The 17,607-nt window shown below is 42.0% G+C and overlaps 1 protein-coding gene across 1 annotated transcript in view; it reads right to left on the reverse strand.

The window, feature by feature from the left end:
* Positions 1-16,307, reverse strand: part of r3hdm2 (R3H domain containing 2) — a 166,121-nt gene extending 149,814 nt beyond the window's left edge. Inside the window, exon 1 of the mRNA XM_033015712.1 lies at positions 16,027-16,307. The gene's annotated coding sequence lies outside the window, so the exon portion shown is untranslated. The remainder of the gene's footprint in view (positions 1-16,026) is intronic.
* Positions 16,308-17,607: the final 1,300 nt, after the last annotated feature.

Raw genomic sequence — 17,607 nt, forward strand, 5'->3', positions numbered from 1 at the left:
AACCATTCAAACTGTCACGATTATGTTCATGATAGTTGGATGATTTAACTGCATCTACTGCTTAAAGTCCAGGACCATAATCACCCCACCACAAGAACGCATGACAGCAGAGACATTCTGGAATAAACTTTATATTAAATAAAACAGCAAGTTTTATTGTTAACTTAAAAGTCATAGCTATCTCAAATGCTTTCTGGATTGTATTTATGTCTCCAAAAGAAAGAGTAGCAGAAACCAATACCACAGACTGATTTATATTGATTCGCTACAATTATTTTTCATGAGGAACATAGTGGGAAGAATAGAAACGAGGAAACAAGGTATAAAGAAAAACTGATACCATTAATCAGAACTAACAGGTCATGGAATCTGCTTTTATAGAGCCACACAGCAATTCTAAAAGTTCTGGCAAAAGCGTTTGCACAATAAAATCTAAAGATAAAGGTTAAACAGAAAGTTTCAAACAGCTCAGATGATGAATTTTAAATATGTGCTATTCATACTTGGAAAATGCATTCAATCCAAAATAGCAAAATCAAGGAAGCACTTATGATTTTTCTGCTTAAAAAAAAAAAAAAAAAAATCTGAAAAAAAGCTGGAAATACTAACCAGGTCTGTCAGCGTCTGTGGAGAGGAAAACAGACTTGAAGTCTCAGGTCAATGACCTTTTGTCAGAAGTGACATCAAGCTGACAAGTGATAATACTCCACACACACTGCCAAAGCTAGTTAGTATCTTTCAGCATTTTCCTTATTTTATATATTCGGCATTTTGCAGCGTTATTGCTCTTGATGACTTGTCCTGCTGTTCACCACGACTCTGATGAAGTGCAACAGATACATTATCTGGACAGCTGAGGCTGTCAGTCAGGAGCTCAACGGACCTTCGGAGAAACAAACCAACTTGCTTCCCTTCACCCACAGACAGCATCCTGTATTTAAACTTTTAAATATTCATAAGTGCAAAATTCAACGTCTCGGTTTCAATTGTGCAGGAAATGCCACACAGACAGAAATACATCAGACCTTCAGCAGAAAGACTGCAGCAATCGAGGCAGTAGCTCCCCACTACCATCCCAGGGCAATCAAATTAGTAATAAATGTTGCCTTTCCACAGACCTTCCCCCTAAAAAATAAAATAAAAGTAAAAAAAGATGGCATATTTGTAAAGTCGGGTGTGAAAGTCAGTGAGAGAAGGGAACAGTTTCACTATACTTTTTACAAATCAGAGTCAGTTATTTATATAAATCTGATTCACAAGTACTTCAACTTCTGCAAAAAGTGAACTAGCAATATATCCATTAGGTCCTTCACCTGCACAAGTCAGAACGTCATTTTTTACAACCCAGAATCCTTGTGTTATTCCAGAAATGTACATCAGAAAAGCACTTCAAACTGGCTTGCTTGTTCCCAAAGTGGAATATGCAGCACAATAGATGAACCCCACTGAACCCCAAAGCTCGGCAAGAACCAGCCTTGCCAAAAGGAGGTCAAAGACTTCACTCAGCAAACCTTTCATAAACCAACTTGTTTTGCATTGTAGCACCAAGACGCAATCAATGTTTTAGGAATATGCTGGGAATGTGAAGCCAAGAATTGCATTGGATCAAATCTGCAAAAACTCTCCCTCCACATTTACCATTCATATTAATCGAGACAGGCAACAATAACATGCTTTGAGGAACAGGTGACACTGCACTACAGTTCCTAAAGCTCTCCATCACTGGGGTTACCCCTGGATCTGTTTCTATCACCAGGATTAATTGAAGACTCCATGATTAAAGACTTCATAATTGTTTTAACTTACCAGCAGCACGATACAATGAATGGCAGAAGATGAACTAGATGGACCTTTGTCTTTCCTAACAGTGTTGCTTGATACAGGAAAAATATTTGACAGTGAAGTGGGAACTCCTTCAGGAAGCCACAGAATCAATTGTATGTCATAGAGTACTGCATAGAAACAGGCTCTTTGGTCCACTCTATCTATGCCAAACATCGTTCCCATCAATGCCATTCCCATCTGCCTGCATTAATTCCACCTTCCTCTATTCCATGCTCATTCAAATACGTCTTGAGATGCATCTTAAATGTGGTTAATGCCTCCTCCACCCACTGTGCCGCCCAATCATCAAAATAGCTGTCAGCTACTCGGATTTATGAAAACGCAGTTTGGTCTATCAGAACTTGCATGTTCCTTATCCCGCCCCTACATAGCAAGCCAACGGGACGTGTACTTTGACCCTATAATTGCTTCAATGCTGGCAATATTTTCACTATGCTAGCAGGATGACAACGTTGAATGTTTGCAAATGAAGGCAACATATTTCCCAAAATGTCATCTCTCTTGGTCACCTTTCCAATGTACGATTACTTGGAGTGGGAAATCTGTGGAGTTGGATCACCTCGGTACAAGATTGTATGGATTATGAGGCATTTCAAATTTTTTTTGAGAAGAATATTTACTGAATGCATAATGGAAGACAAAGTATTAAGAAAGGAGGAAAGATGAGAAGGTAACTCTGAAAATGACTGCAATACAGAGTTCAAAATGTAAAGTCTTACCGACTACAAACAGGGATCAAAGGTTCAAAGGTTCAAAGGTTATTTATTAGTCACATACACCTAGGTGTAGTGAAATGCTTCTTGTAGCAGTAATATGAAATTGCATCATCATCATCGTTGAAAACATTAGCGACGCAGTCGCGCTGGTTTCCGACGGGAAAGGTGGCGGACGCACCACACATCTCTGTCCTCCAGTTCCTGCGGACTTCCGCCACTGGAAGTATAGGATTTTGGTGTGTGTGCTTTATCATCATTCCTTACAACACTATGTACGACAGTGATCGCAACTTCTACCGAAGTGTGGATGGCCGTTGGCTCGCTAGAAGCTCATCCACCCTTTGACAGGTCTTGTTTTTGGTGGGGGAGACGGTTTAGTCGCCAACTATCCCACCAGGGAGCAGTTAGCACGGGATTACATGGTACCCGTAACGGGGTGCGGGGGGGGGGGAGGGGGGAAAGAACTCCCCCCGACCCGACCTGAAAGTGCAAATAGCAATCAACCAAGTCTCAAGCCAAAAACCAGGGGCCTGGGTTAAGGAGGCTCTCATGCAGCCGAGAATCAAATTAGACACTGAAGAAATTGAATTCAATTCAGTAATATTAGGCTCCCTGAGCTTTTTATTCCTTTTCAAATGATGTTGATTGATAATGTTCAATTTGTTAGAATGACAGTTCTCTCTTTTTTTTTACAAAAGACTGAAACAGCAAGCTTGTTATCGTGCATTATGATAGATCAATGAAATCTTTGAAAGGTCCACTAGTAATTAATGCTGGAGCAGGAGTACTGCAATGATCGAACAACATTCTACCTCTGTTATAATCCAGTAACCTGGTTCACTTCAACCCCCTTTGTTAGTTTGCGCTCTGGACTTCATAAGATGCATTGTCTCCACATCCTATGGCTGCAATGATCATTTGAGATGTAAGAGCTCTGGACCAGCAATACTGAAAACCACCAGCTATATTAAAAAAGGGTTAATGCCAGGCCTTAATACTGAATCCTAGCATTTTGTTGACATCCAACATAAGATTAACATTTATAAATTCCATATTTTCTTTCTCCCTTCCTTCTTGATTATCAATGCTACATTTGCTACCTTCCAATCTACTGAGGCTATTCTAGAAGCTGTGGAGATTCTGGATGATCAAAAGTAATGTAGGGGTGGGAGATTGCAACCTTCACGTGGTCCGCCCTGTTTCGACGAATGCAATCAACCTGGCGTGCACAATCAAATAAGATCAAATAGAACAAGTTGTCCTACAACTTTAGGCTGTGCACGCCATACGCAAAAAGAAGTAATGTATCGACTAGAACCACAGGATGGAAGGGATTTCTCAGCTTTTAGTCCCCTTAATTTCCACTATTTTCTCTTTTGTGATATTAATTACTTTATGTACCTCTCTTCATTAGACACTTTCTGCTCAATTATTTCTGCTACAATTATTGCCTCTTCTAGAGTGAAGATTTACAAAATACTTGCTTACTGCCAGTCTGTTCTTTATTCCCCCTGCCCCATTAGAATTCCTTCTGTCTTTACCTCAGGGACCAACGTTTCAATGTACTATCCTTGTTAATTTAATCATAACAGCTAAAAACAGTTTGGTTTTTTTAGTTAAATTTTTCTATAACTATTCTAACTTCTCCCCTCGATCTATTTATTGGTCATTCTGTAGCCGCTTCCTAAAACTTGATCTATTGTCAGTTTTACAACTCTTTTGGCAACAGTACAAGCCTCTTCTTTCAATCTAACATCATCCTTAATCTCCTCAGTCATTTTTCTCATGGCATTTTTATTTCTTTATTTGTTGAGAATTATGAAACATGAGGTACTATTGCCAATTCAGACCTCACACCTCTGTATTTTCCAATAATTTCAGGATATGGAAAGCAGTTTTGGACAGGCTCAAATTCACAGAAGATACAAGATAGAAAGCCATCCAGATCATTGTATTAGTCATCAACTATAGATGACAAAAGCATACATGAGGGGCTCAGCCACAGCAACAGGGGCAAAATGAGTAATATCACAGAGCTTGAAATAGGTGGAATTAAGGTACTACTTCCCAGATTTACAGCATTTCTAATTATATTTCAAGGGACGATGTTGCCAATTTAATAGCTGTAAATAGAAAGCTGATTAATCCCCACTGAACAATTTTCTTTTTAATTTGGCAATTTTTTTAAAACCATAATTCAATCACAACTTGGTGAAGCACAGGATTTCCAACCATCCTCACTCGTGGAAATACAATTCCTATTTCATGGTGATGAATTCAACAACTGTTATGGCCATATTAAATATTTAAAGACAATCTGGAACAGAGAGACCGTTAGCTGAAAAAAAACATTTGTAATTGGATTGCAGTCGGTCTCAATTCCGATTTAAGATGGAACATTTACATCCACAAAGATACAAAAGCCAAGCTTAAAATAAAACTCAGCTGTTATCAGCAGCAACAAAAGCATCTTATGAAGTGGCAACATGTTAATATAGTTCCTTTTCTCTTTGTTAACTGATCTACTTCTACATTTTTGGGAGGAATAACTGAATATAATTTACGATTAAAGCGGAAATAACTGAAGTTTTCAACCTTTTAAGAAATTAACAAGAGATTGAAAGTTGGTTAATTAAAGTAACAGGTGACTAGTTTAGGGCAGCACGGTGGCTTACAGTGCCAGAACCCCGGGTTCAATCCTGACTGCAGGTGCTGTCTGTATGTTCACATGGGTTTTCTCCGGGTGCTCCGGTTTTTTCCCACACGATAAAGACGTGCAGGTTTGTAGCTTAATTGCCTTTGGTAACATTTTAAATTGTTCGTAGTGTGTAGGATAGTGTTAGTGTACAGAGTGATCGCTGGTCGCCGTGGACTCGGTGGGCCAAAGGGCCCGTTTCCCTGCCGTATCTCTAAAGTCTAAAGCTCAAGGGCACCCCTACAGACTGAACCGAACTGCTCTACACATTGGATAAATCAAGTGTAGAGCAGTTATGTAGACAAAACATGAGCATAGATTGCAATTACACAAAATTGGAAGTAGTACAAGTGAATCATTGCTACCCCTGGAAAAAACGGATTAATCCCAGGAAGGAGAGAAAGAAAGAGGTAAAAGGATAAGTGTTGTACCTCCTGGGCTGGCAGAGGAAATTAGTATGAGAAGACATGTCTGTCTGATGATGCCAATTACCAAGGTAGACCCCTTTAAAGTGGAGGCTGATGATATGGAAGGTGATGACAAGGAGAACGCTACCTTTTGGTTAGGCTGGGAGGAGGTGGAGGGGAAGGGGGCCATTAAGAACAGGCATGAGGGATGTCGAGGAGACCTGGTTGGGAGACTCAATTACAATAGAACGATAGCCCGTCTCCTTCCACTACTTCTGTCCTTCACATGGCTGAACTTACTCTTACGCAAAACAACTTCTCCTATAACTCCACTCACTTTTTCCAAGTCAAAGAAACAGCTTATAGGAAGGCACATGGGTCCTAGCTATGCCTGTTGCAAGCGAGAGGAATATGCCAACAATTTCTAATCTATTTAAACTCCAAAGCAGTAGTTTCTACTCAACAAGTAAACAAAAACAGAAAATACTGGAAAGAGTCACAGGATGTCAAATGCTCAGCAGTGTATTAAATGACTTAAGACCGTATCAACAGTAGCAAATTTTTCACAACCCAAGGAGCTAAAAATGCCAAGGAGCATCACGCAAGAAGAGGTTTACTGGCAAAACCTCTGATGGACACAATAAATCATTTAAAAAGTCACAATTTAATCAATGAAAGTAGGTGTAGATTTGGTCCGGGGCACACAAAATTGCTGGAGGAACTCAGCGGGTGCAGCAGCATCTATGGAGCGAAGGAAATAGGCGACGTTTCGGGCCGAAACCCTTCTTCAGACTGATGGGGGGTGGGGAAAGAAAGAAGGAAAAAGGGGAGGAGGAGGAGCCCGAGGGCGGGCGGATGGGAGGGTGGGAGGAGACAGCTAGAGGGTGAAGGAAGGGGAGGGGACAGCACAGGCTAGCCAAATTGGGGGAATTCAATGTTGATGCCATAAGGGCGCAAGGACCCCAGACGGAATATGAGGTGCTGTTGGTCCGGGGCAGTTGTGCCAGACTAATTTTACGTAACATTTTGGTGAAGTAACACAGGAGGTTTGTTGTGGGTGCTGATGTAGTCTATGTATATTATCAGAAGCATTTGACAAAATCCAAGCTCGCAGATTGATCATAAAAGTAAAAGATCATAGAGCTCAAGGAAAGGTGGCAAGTTACAACCAAAATAGGCTCAGTGGCTAAAAACTTACGGGTAATAATATTCAATGGAAGTTTTAGTTGCAGGAAAGGCAAAAGGTCCAAGAGATTCAGTGGTAGATTCTTCCTTTTTGTGAAAAAAAGCAATAGTTCAGACTTGTAGGTAGGAAACAGGATTTAAAAGGAAGCAATTGATACTGATAATGTCAGAGTGGTTGACGGTGAGGAAGATGATTTTCAGAAGATATCAATGGACTTGTTAGGCAGGCAGACGTGACAAATGGAATTCAATCCAGAGAAGCGTAAACGGATATATCTGGGGAAGGGAAACTAGGTGAGGGAATACAGAATAAATGGCTGGAGACTGAGAAGTGCAGAGAAGAGGGATGTTCATGCTCACAAATGCCTGAAAACAGCAGGACAGGTGGATAAAGCGGTTAAAAAACGCATATAGAACATGGGCTTTTTTATAATTTAAAAAACGGACATGAAATACTATATCAGAGCAGGAAAGTCACACTAGAACTACATGAAAACTGAAGCCTGTACAAATGCAGTCCCCACCTTGCTGTATGGTTGCCATTGCTCTGGAGACGATGCAGTTGAGATTTACAAGGATTTTGCCAAAACACCATAGAGTTGAACATATCAAATGTCAGTATGCCATTCAACCCTTGAGCCTGCTCCACAATCCAGTAAGACCTCAACCTCACTTTGCCTCCCAATATCTAGATCCTCTCGATTTTCTTAATATCCAAAAAAATTACTTCAGCCTTAAAATGCCCAACTGAGCAACCACAGCCTCAAGGTATAAAATCCCAACAATTTACAACCGATTATATATGGAAATTTCACCTAATTTTAGCTCGAGATGCTGTCCTCCGCATCCTGTGCCTAAGTTCGAGATTCTCGCAAGGGATTTCTCAGGTAGGAACAGTAAAATTCCTTCTACACTGCCCTATCACATTCTCTCCGAGTAAAAGCAACACAAGTTAGACAAAACTGCAGATGCTGGTTTAAATCGAAGGTAGACACAAAATGCTGGAGTAACTCAGCGGGTGAGACAGCATCGCTGAAGAGAAGGAATGAGCGACGTTTCGGGTCGAGACCCTTCTTCAGACTGATGTCAGGGGAGGGGGCGGGATAGAATGTAGTCGGAGACAGGAAGACTAGTGGAAGAACTGGGAAGGGGAAGGGGATGGAGAGAGAAAGCAAGGGCTATCTGAAGTTAAGAGAAGTCAATGTTCATCCCGCTGGGGTGAAAACTACCCAAGTGAAATATGAGGTGCTGTTCCTCCAATATTTATGCTATGCCATCATACGTTCCCAGAAATTCAAACAACCTTAAAACAAAAAATACTATCTACCATAGTAAATTTTATCTATCACAGTGATCAGTTTGTAAAATTGTCCATAATCCGGCACCAGTTGGGCAAAGAGCTAAGGATTTCTGCTACAAGGGATTGGGTGGAAACAATTCAAAATTCACTCTGAAAACACACTGCTGCCTACTTGAAAGTGCTTGTGAATCACACATTCACTCCAAGCACAACTTGCATCATTTTGTTTAATTCTAAAGGAAAAGGAGACAAAGGTTTTAAGTTTACATTTGCCATTTCTCAATGTGGTCAGACTAAACTGAACAGGTGAAAAATAAACCAAAGGTAATTCATTGGAACGCACCACTAATAACAAAAAACGATCACGTTCTAATGACCAGATCTGACATATTTCATTAATCAAAGATCAGGATGGCAGCAAACAGCAACCCAGTCAAAATTGGATAAGGAAACATTTTCCCACTATACTGAATAACAAACCTTCAACATTTTATTAGCTTGTTAATGGAAAGAATGATGCTGAAGATGACAAAATACACATAAGAGACCTACACCAACATGGCATAAATTCTGCCCACCATCACTTCCATTTGACCCCCAACCATAGAAAAGGCAAACAATAGAAATACATTGGACAAAGTCACAAGAAAATAAATGGGAAATCATACTTCAACTACTGAAAGTAATCAAACCCAAGAACCTAGTCATTGGTTGGCAGTTCCTTTGAATAATCTCCCCACATTGGTCACTCTCAGGAGCTTACTCAGTCTGCACTTGCAGGTCTGAAATGACCTACACTCACTGCACTGACCAGCAGAGGCCTCCTAGAGTTAATCGAGGTCAACCTAGCATTTCTCAGTGCATTGTGGAACAAGAGCATGTTCAGTGCCCTCCATGGGGTGGGAGATTGCAACCTTCACGTGGTCCACCCCGTTTCCACAAATGCAATCAACCCGACGTGCACAAACAAATAGAACAAGTTGACCTACAACTTTAGGCTGTGCACGCCATACGCAAGAAGTGCCCTCCATAAAGTTTGGGACAAAGACCCATCATTTATTTATTTGCCTGTGTATTCCACAATTTGAGATTTGTAATAGAAAAAAAAATCACATGTGGTTAAAGTGCACATTGTCAGAATTTATTAAAGACCATTTTTATACATTTTAGTTTCACCATGTAGAAATTACAGCTGTGCTTACACATAATCCCCCCCCCCCCCCGTTTCAGGGCACCATAATGTTTGGGACACATGGTTTCACAGGTGTTTGTAATTGCTCAGGTGTGTTAAAATGCCTCCTTAATGCAGGTATAAGAGAACTCTCAGCACCTAGCCTTTCCTCCAGTCTTCCCATCACCTTTGGAAACTTTTATTGCTGTTTATCAACATGAGGACCAAAGTTGTGCCAATGAAAGTCAAATAGGCCATTATGAGTCCGAGAAACAAGAATAAAACTGTTAGAGACATCAGCTAAACTTTAGGCTTACCAAAATCAACTGTTTGGAACATCATTAAGAAGAAAGAGAACACTGGTGAGCTTACTAATCGCAAAGGGACTGGCAGGCCAAGGAAGACCTCCACAGCTGATGACAGAAGAATTCTCACTATAATTTTTTTTTAAATCCCCAAATACCTGTCCGACAGATCAGAAATACTATTCAGGAGTCATGTGTGGATTTGTCAATGACCACTGTCCGCAGAAGACTTCATGAACAGAAATACAGAGGCTACACTGCAAGATACAAACCACTGGTTAGCCGTAAAAATAGGATGGCGAGGTTACAGTTTGTGAAGAAGTACTTAAAAGAGCAACCACAGTTCTGGAAAAAGGTCTTGTGAACAGATGAGACGAACATTAACTTATATCAGAGTGATGACAAGAGCAAAGTATGGAGAAGAAAAAGAATTGCCCAAGATCCAAAGCATACCACCTCATCTGTGAAACACAGTGGTGGGGGTGTTATGGCCTGGGCATGTATGGCTGCTGAAGGTACTGGCTCATTTATCTTCATTGATGATACAACTGCTGATGGTAGCAGCATAATTAATTCTGAAGTGTATAGACACATCCTATCTGCTCAAGTTCAAACAAATGCCTCAAAACGCATTGGCCGGCAGTTCATTCTACAGCAAGACAATGATCCCAAACATACTGCTAAATCAACAAAGGAGTTTTTTAAAGCTAAAAAATGGTCAATTCTTGAGTGGCCAAGTCAATCACCCGATCTGAACCCAATTGAGCATGCCTTTTATATGCCGAAGAGAAAACTAAAGGGGTCCAGCCCCCAAAACAAGCATAAGCTAAAGATGGCTGCAATACAGGCTTGGCAGAGCATCACCAGAGAAGACACCCAGCAACTGGTGATGTCCATAAATCGCAGACTTCAAGCAGTCATTGCATGCAAAGGATATGCAACAAAATACTAAACAGGACTACTTTCATTCACATGACATTGCTGTGTCCCAAACATTATGGTGCCCTGAAATGGGGGGAACTATGTATAAAACTGCTGTAATAGGGGGGGGGGGGGGAATCACATGTAGTTAAAGTACACATTGTCAGATTTTATTAAAGGCCATTTTTATACATTTTGGTTTCACCATGTAGAAACTACATAGCGAAACCAAAATGCATAAAAATGTCCTTTATTAAAATCTGACAATGTGCACTTTAACCACATGTGATTTTTTCTATTACAATTCTCAAATTGTGGAGTACAGAGAAAAATAAATAAATGATGGGTCTTTGTCCCAAACATTATGGAGGGCACTGTATATCCTCATGCATTAGACCAGTTAAAACCAAACAGAAACAGGAATAACCCTCTCTAGACAGCATGGTTGGACACAACTCCTTGTTGCTGCATGCTTCTGAGATCCCCTGGGTATTCATTCCTGACTCATGGACACACATTGTAACCATTTCTTCACCATGTCACCAATTATCTGCAAATTTAAACAAACCAACAGCAGTGTTCTCTCCCAGGTCAACATCCCCAGCATTGAAGTCCTGGGTATGCACAGTTGCCTGCGTTGAGCTGGCCATTTAGTTCATGTACTCAGAGCTCTCCCATTAGAAGAGATTATCTGGAGGACAGAGTAAGATTGAGGACATGGTGATGTGTTCCTTGAAGTGCAGCACCCCACTGACACCTGGGTATCTGTGGCCCCTAACTGCTCAAATTGGAGGAGTATTTGGGATGGTATTTAGAACCTTTAGGTCTCGTGTCAGGATCACACAGGAGCAAAATATAAATGGCTGAAAGAGCGCACCAATTTCCAGGTGGAATTTCTCGAGGTTCTCCGATTTCCTTCCCAATCCCTAAGAATTGCAGGTTTGTTGGTTAATTGGCTTCTGCAAATTGTCCATAGTGTGTAGGATTGAACTAGTGTATGGGTGATTGCTGGTCGGCACAGGCGTGTTGGGCTGAAGGGTCTGTTTTCACGCTGTATCTCTGAACTAAACTAAAATACTGCAGAAAAAAGGGATTATTCCATTATCCCTGCTGAGCACTTCAAAAACAAACAAAAAAAGAAATTCTTAGATTCATCTCTTGAAGTGATTCCCATGTTTCAACCCACACTCCAATCCCTGGTTCCCAAGTCCTGGCCATTCTCCAGTTTTCAGCCACACACCTAGTCCCATTCTCGGGCCATCAGGATGCAATTGGCAGAATACTAGTTTCTGCATCTGCAATCTCTGGTGCCTCCAGCAGCTTGCTGGTGCCCAGTTTGTTTTGCCACCAGGATAACTCTGCTCCAGATCTCATCACAGCCTTGATCCAAACATGGACCAAAGAACTGGATTTCAGAGGCGAGGCAAGGGTGACACATTTAATTGAGAATGGTATCAAGACAGCCATTCTACATTTTCATTGTGTCTTCCAACAGCTGCAGTGTGCACCATCTAGAAAATCTAGTTGTTGACAATGGCTACTTCAAGAGAACCTCCCAAATCTGTGACCTCTACCACCAAGAAGAAGAAAGGCCACAAGCAAGTAGGAATGCGACCACCTGCATGTTCCCCATCTAATATACACACCATCTTCATCAGGATGGTAGACACAAAATGCTGGAGTAACTCAGCAGGTGAGGCAGCATCTATGGAGAGAAGGAATGCCCTGCCCAACAACTCTGCGGGAACACTTTCATCAAAGGACAGGAGTAGTTCATAGGGGGCAGCTGGCCACAGTTCAGATAATTATTGCCTCTGCCTACTTTTAATCAGTAGCAAAATGTCCTTAACAGTATTATCAAATGCCAGCTATTGATAACTTGTACATTCATTTTTAGTTTGGGCTTAGTATGAACATCCAGTTCCTGGCCTCATTACAAGCTTGATTCATTGATTAAAAGATACAGCATGGAAACAGGCCCTTCAGCCCCATCTGAAGAAGGGTCTCAACCCGAAACGTCACCCATTCCTTCTATCCAGAGATGCTACCTGTCCCACTGAGTTACTCCAGCATTTTGTGTCCATCTTCAGTTTAAACCAGAATCTGCAGTTCCTTCCTACACCTTCAGCCCATCAAGTCCATATCAATCATCGATTATCCTTTCACAATGGGCTGCCGTTAACCCAATTAAGGACGAAAGAGCAACCAGAGGCAAGGCAAGAGTAACTACTCTTGAAAGTAAATAGTGTTTGAGCAAGTGTAACATCAAGGAGGCCTTGTAAAATAAAATCAATGGTTCCACAGGCTGGAACCATGACTTACACGAAGGAGTAAGTTGTGGGAGACCAATCTAGTCAACCCTTGGACATTGCTGGAGGAGTTCAGCTGCTTGATTAATGACCTTTTCTCTATCGTGAAGGTCAGAAATTAGGATTCCAGCGATTCCACACTGTTGAACTCCTCAGAACATGAAACAATCCATTCCTGCATGCATTTAGGTGTGGGCTGAAATTATTCATGCTACACAGGTGCCATGGAATGATAATCTTCAACAAGAGAGCGTTTCCTTCAACTGTATTCCCTCACCCAATCCTCCATTAACATCCTGGGTGTCACCAATGACCAGAAACTCAGCTGGAAAAGTTACATAAATACTGCGGCAACAAGAGCAGGTCATATGAATTTAGTAAGTCGCAGCCGGAGTAGACTACGGCCCCTCAAGCCTGTTCTGCCATTCAATAATATCAGAGCTGATCAGATCGCAGCAACACTGCATTTCCAACTACCCCCACGCGTATCAAGAATCCATCTCTGCCTCGATAATATTCAAGGACTCCGTTTTCACCACCCCTGAGAAAGAGGATTCCAAAGCCTTACCATACCCAGAGAAATAACTTCCCCCATTTGTCGCAAATGAGCAATTGTTTATTCTTAAGCAGTGAACCCTAATTCTAGATTCACCCACAAAAGGAAACATCCTCTCCACATCCATCCTGTCAAGGCCAGCACCTGTAGCAAGTGACTCATTTCCTGATGCCTTTCCATCACCTACAATGCACCACTTTAGAAGTGTCTCCACTGTCTCAAAGAATACAGCTTTAATTACATTCTAAGCTTAACACCAACCCCCACTTGATTGGCACATCATTCACCATCGTACGTACACATTCTCTTCCTCCATCAGTGCAGCACAGTTGCAGTGTGTACCATCTTCAAAATGCACTGCATTAATGCTTATTCACATTTTCTGAGCCTCTGATCTCCACCACATAGAACAGTGGCTCCCAACATTTTTCATCCGCAGCCAAAAATTGATCAAACATTTGGACTCATGGTCAACGATTTAAAATAGCATGATGAATGAATTGATAATTCTGTCAAAAATGACTCGATTTTCAAAACATTTTATTTTGGCTTTTCAGCTTATTAATCACAAAATTAAAGCATTGAATAAAAAACAAATTAAATAATTGAAATCAAAATTAAAGTTTTAAATAAATGACTCATAATGAATATTGTGATGACACCAAATGCTCCTACTGGCCTACCTGCCTGCCCCTTGCATGCTGAAACTTGCACAAAGCAATCGATTCAACATTTGTTGCAATTTCCCATAATTCGTCTTTAATTTTTGAACCTCCTGACAACCCAGTTTCAATCCTTCACAGCCAAATGTTGGTCCACGTGCAGATGTTGAGAACCAGCGACTTGGAAGAAGGGCTGCAGGCAGACAGGAACACCACCACCTACAAACTTCACACCAAGCCACACGATCCTGACTTGGAAAAAGATTCCGACATCATCATTGCACCTAGACCCTTCCAATTTTGAAAGGATTCATTTCACCACACACACAGCTACGGCTCAAACTGCCAGCTCGTTACCACCTCAAAGAGAACAATTGCTAGTCTTGTCAGTGATGCTCACATGTTGTCAATGAATAAAAAAACTACTTCCCCAATACAGTACGCAGTGACAAGTCAAGGGTCATGATAGTCCACCAAACCCACAACCAGCTCTCATCTTGCATAAGTGTATTATACTGCCTTATCCTGGATCTCACACTCAGTGGGATCTTTCTGGTACGTTGCTAAGAGTTCTCAAGACATTAGACACCTCGCTTGCTGTGACGCAAAGAATTGTTTGCTATCATTGAGGATGAAAAGGATCAAAGTCCCCACAATGTTTTCCTTGATAATCAGGGGGGGAAAAGGTAGACCTTTTAAAGCACAAAGATTCAAAAGAAACAGTACTTCTGGATGCTGCAAAATTATGTCATATCCAGAAGTTCTCACATTGGATGGACAAACTAAGTGGACAGTGACCAAGTAAATTTGCAAGGATTCACCACACTCAATCAAAAAATGAAAGCATATCATAGAAAAAAGTACAGTGCAAAACAAACCTCCATGACAAACCATAATGATGATTTGCATTTAAACCAAGAGTTATCCTTAACATTCATGGAACAAAATTCCTGACCTCAACGTCATTCAATGAATTCTGCCTTATCCAATTTGCTATACACAAGAACGCTGTTTTTTTTTCTCCATGGCATTAGTGATTGCACTCACAAAATTACCTTGTTAGCTGCAAAATGTTTCTATATATTCCAAGAACATGAAATTGCAACCCTTTCTTTCAATCAGCATTGCCACAATTAAGAATCTAGATGCAATCAATGGCTTTTAGTATCAATGGAACTTTGAAGAATTATCATTGGCCATTCCATTCCTGGGCAAGGTTGCACATCAATTAACTGGATGCTTGGTGAAGGTCCACCTAATTTATGCTCTACCTTATTTCCAGTAATCACATGGAGTTGTTGACTAATTGTAGCACAAGCAAAATCTCTATTATTCCAGGGAAAGGAAAAAACTGATCCAAGGACTTGTATCCTGAAAAAAATGTTCCAGATGAAAGAAGAGATCAGGCTTTTAGCAGGAACCTTTCACATTTCATCATGGCACATTCTTAAATAAGTTCAGGATACTGGCCAGCATATTATCCAGGAAAACACACATGCCACCTACACGTGGCTAACAGAACTCAGCACATTTTCACTCAGTACATGAATGGACACGTCAAACTGTCCCTCCCTATCCTCCAGATGTCAAGCCAATCCTTTAGTGGGTCTTGATGTTGGAAATACATCATTAATGTGCGGCGAGTATTAAACCCTGATGGCTCTAAAGCACAATGGGATCATGGCATAATACGACCTCTGGCATACAACAAGCATGTGAAACGATGAAAATCCAGTAAGTATGAGTGACCCTGCAGTGAAGACACCCTGGAAGTACATGGACTCAAACTTAATTTGACTGGGTCGTGAGCAAGCATGCTCCCTGGTGCTTTTCGCATGTGGCCCTGGAGCCCTGACCCTCTCCCCCCACCGCCCGCCCGCCGTTGCACTGTCCCCGCCCTCCCCCCTGCACTCCCCACCCCCCGAAGGCCTCCCACGCTTTGCCTCCCACTCACCGCCTCACAACTCGCCTTCAGGGCCGACGCCTCAGAAACTCCGCGCTCGCACCACGAACCGACCGTTGCCGACCAAGGGGGAGGGAGGGGGGGGGGAAAACCCAAAGCTTCGCCTTGCGAGGAAGTGAGAGAGAGAAGGAGGGAGGGGAAGGAAGAAAACACAAAGAAGGAAATGAGAAAGAAACCAAACGGCGGAGAAATAAAAAGAGAAAAGAAAGAAAATAATCTCGCCGGCTCCGGCGCCTGCGTGCTGCGTCACACCTTCCTGCCCACTCAGTGACGTCAACAGGTGCTCCGTGCTTGTGACGTCACGGGTTTGTGCGTAGAGGCAGGCCGCCGCTCAGCGTGTGCGGAATGTGGCGGGGAGCTGCACGTCTTCTCTAATCGCTTCCCCCGTCCCTTGCACAGGCCGAGACTTCAGGCCGTGCGTGACTCGCCCTGAAAAGTGGAGAATGCGACTATTTCCACCAGCACTTCCATGGAGGCGGCCTTGTTCCAGACGCAGGAGGAAGTGGACATGTGTAAAGCCGGCTGTTACGCTTTACTGCAGCTCAGCGGCTGCCACTGAGTGCTATGGTTATGTTCAAATCTACTCCAAAGACTTGAGCACAACAACAACAACAAAAACAAACACATCCAGGCTGATGTTCCTGTGTAGTGTTGTGGAAACTGCACAGTGCTTGCATCAGACGAATTAGATTGAAACTCAGGTTACAGTTCTCAGGTGGGTGTGAAAAGCTTCCTTTACAAGTATTTCAAAGGGCAGAGCAAATTTTCGCACCTGTCTCTGGCAATATTTAGCTAACAACCAAACATCAAAGATAGACACAAAATGCTGGTGTAGTTCCGGGGGGAGAGACAGGCAGCATCTCCAGAGAGAAGGATCCCCAGATATGCTGCCTTACACGCTGGGTTACACCAGCATTTTGTGTGTATCTTTTGTGTAAACCACCATCTGCAGTTCCTTCCTACACAAACATCATCAAAACCTGGTTATTGTCACAGTGCCTCTTGCAGGAGCTTCTTGTGTGTGTGTACATGGTCTGTCCCATTTCCTGCCAAACAACAATGACTGCATTAAAAAAAAACTTAATTAACTGTGGCTTTTGGATATCCTAAGTTTATAAAAGATACAGAAATAGACAATAGGTGCAGGAGTAGGCCATTTGGACCTTCGAGCCTGCACCGCCATTCAATGTGATCATGGCTGATCATCCCCAATCAGTACCCCGTTCCTGCCTTCTCCCCATATCCCCTGACTCTGCTATCTTTAAGAGCCCTATCTAGCTCTCTCTTGAAAGTATCCAGAGAATCGGCCTCTACCGCCCTCTGAGGCAGAGAATTCCACAGACTCACAACTCTCTATGTGAGAAAAAGTGTTTCCTCTTCTCAATTCTAAATGGCTTACCCCGTATTCTTAAACTGTGGCCCCTGGTTCTGGACTCCCCCAACATCGGGAACATGTTTCCTGCACGTTTCCTATTAATCTAGGAAAACAAACTAGATTATTTGCAGAACACTTGCTGGGAATTTCCTCAATGCATATCAGAGTAGATGTAGTAAATCAGCTTGGAGAAAATT

The sequence above is a fragment of the Amblyraja radiata genome, chromosome 46 (genome assembly GCF_010909765.2).
Source record: "Amblyraja radiata isolate CabotCenter1 chromosome 46, sAmbRad1.1.pri, whole genome shotgun sequence".
In the NCBI taxonomy this organism is placed as follows: Eukaryota; Metazoa; Chordata; class Chondrichthyes; order Rajiformes; family Rajidae; genus Amblyraja; species Amblyraja radiata.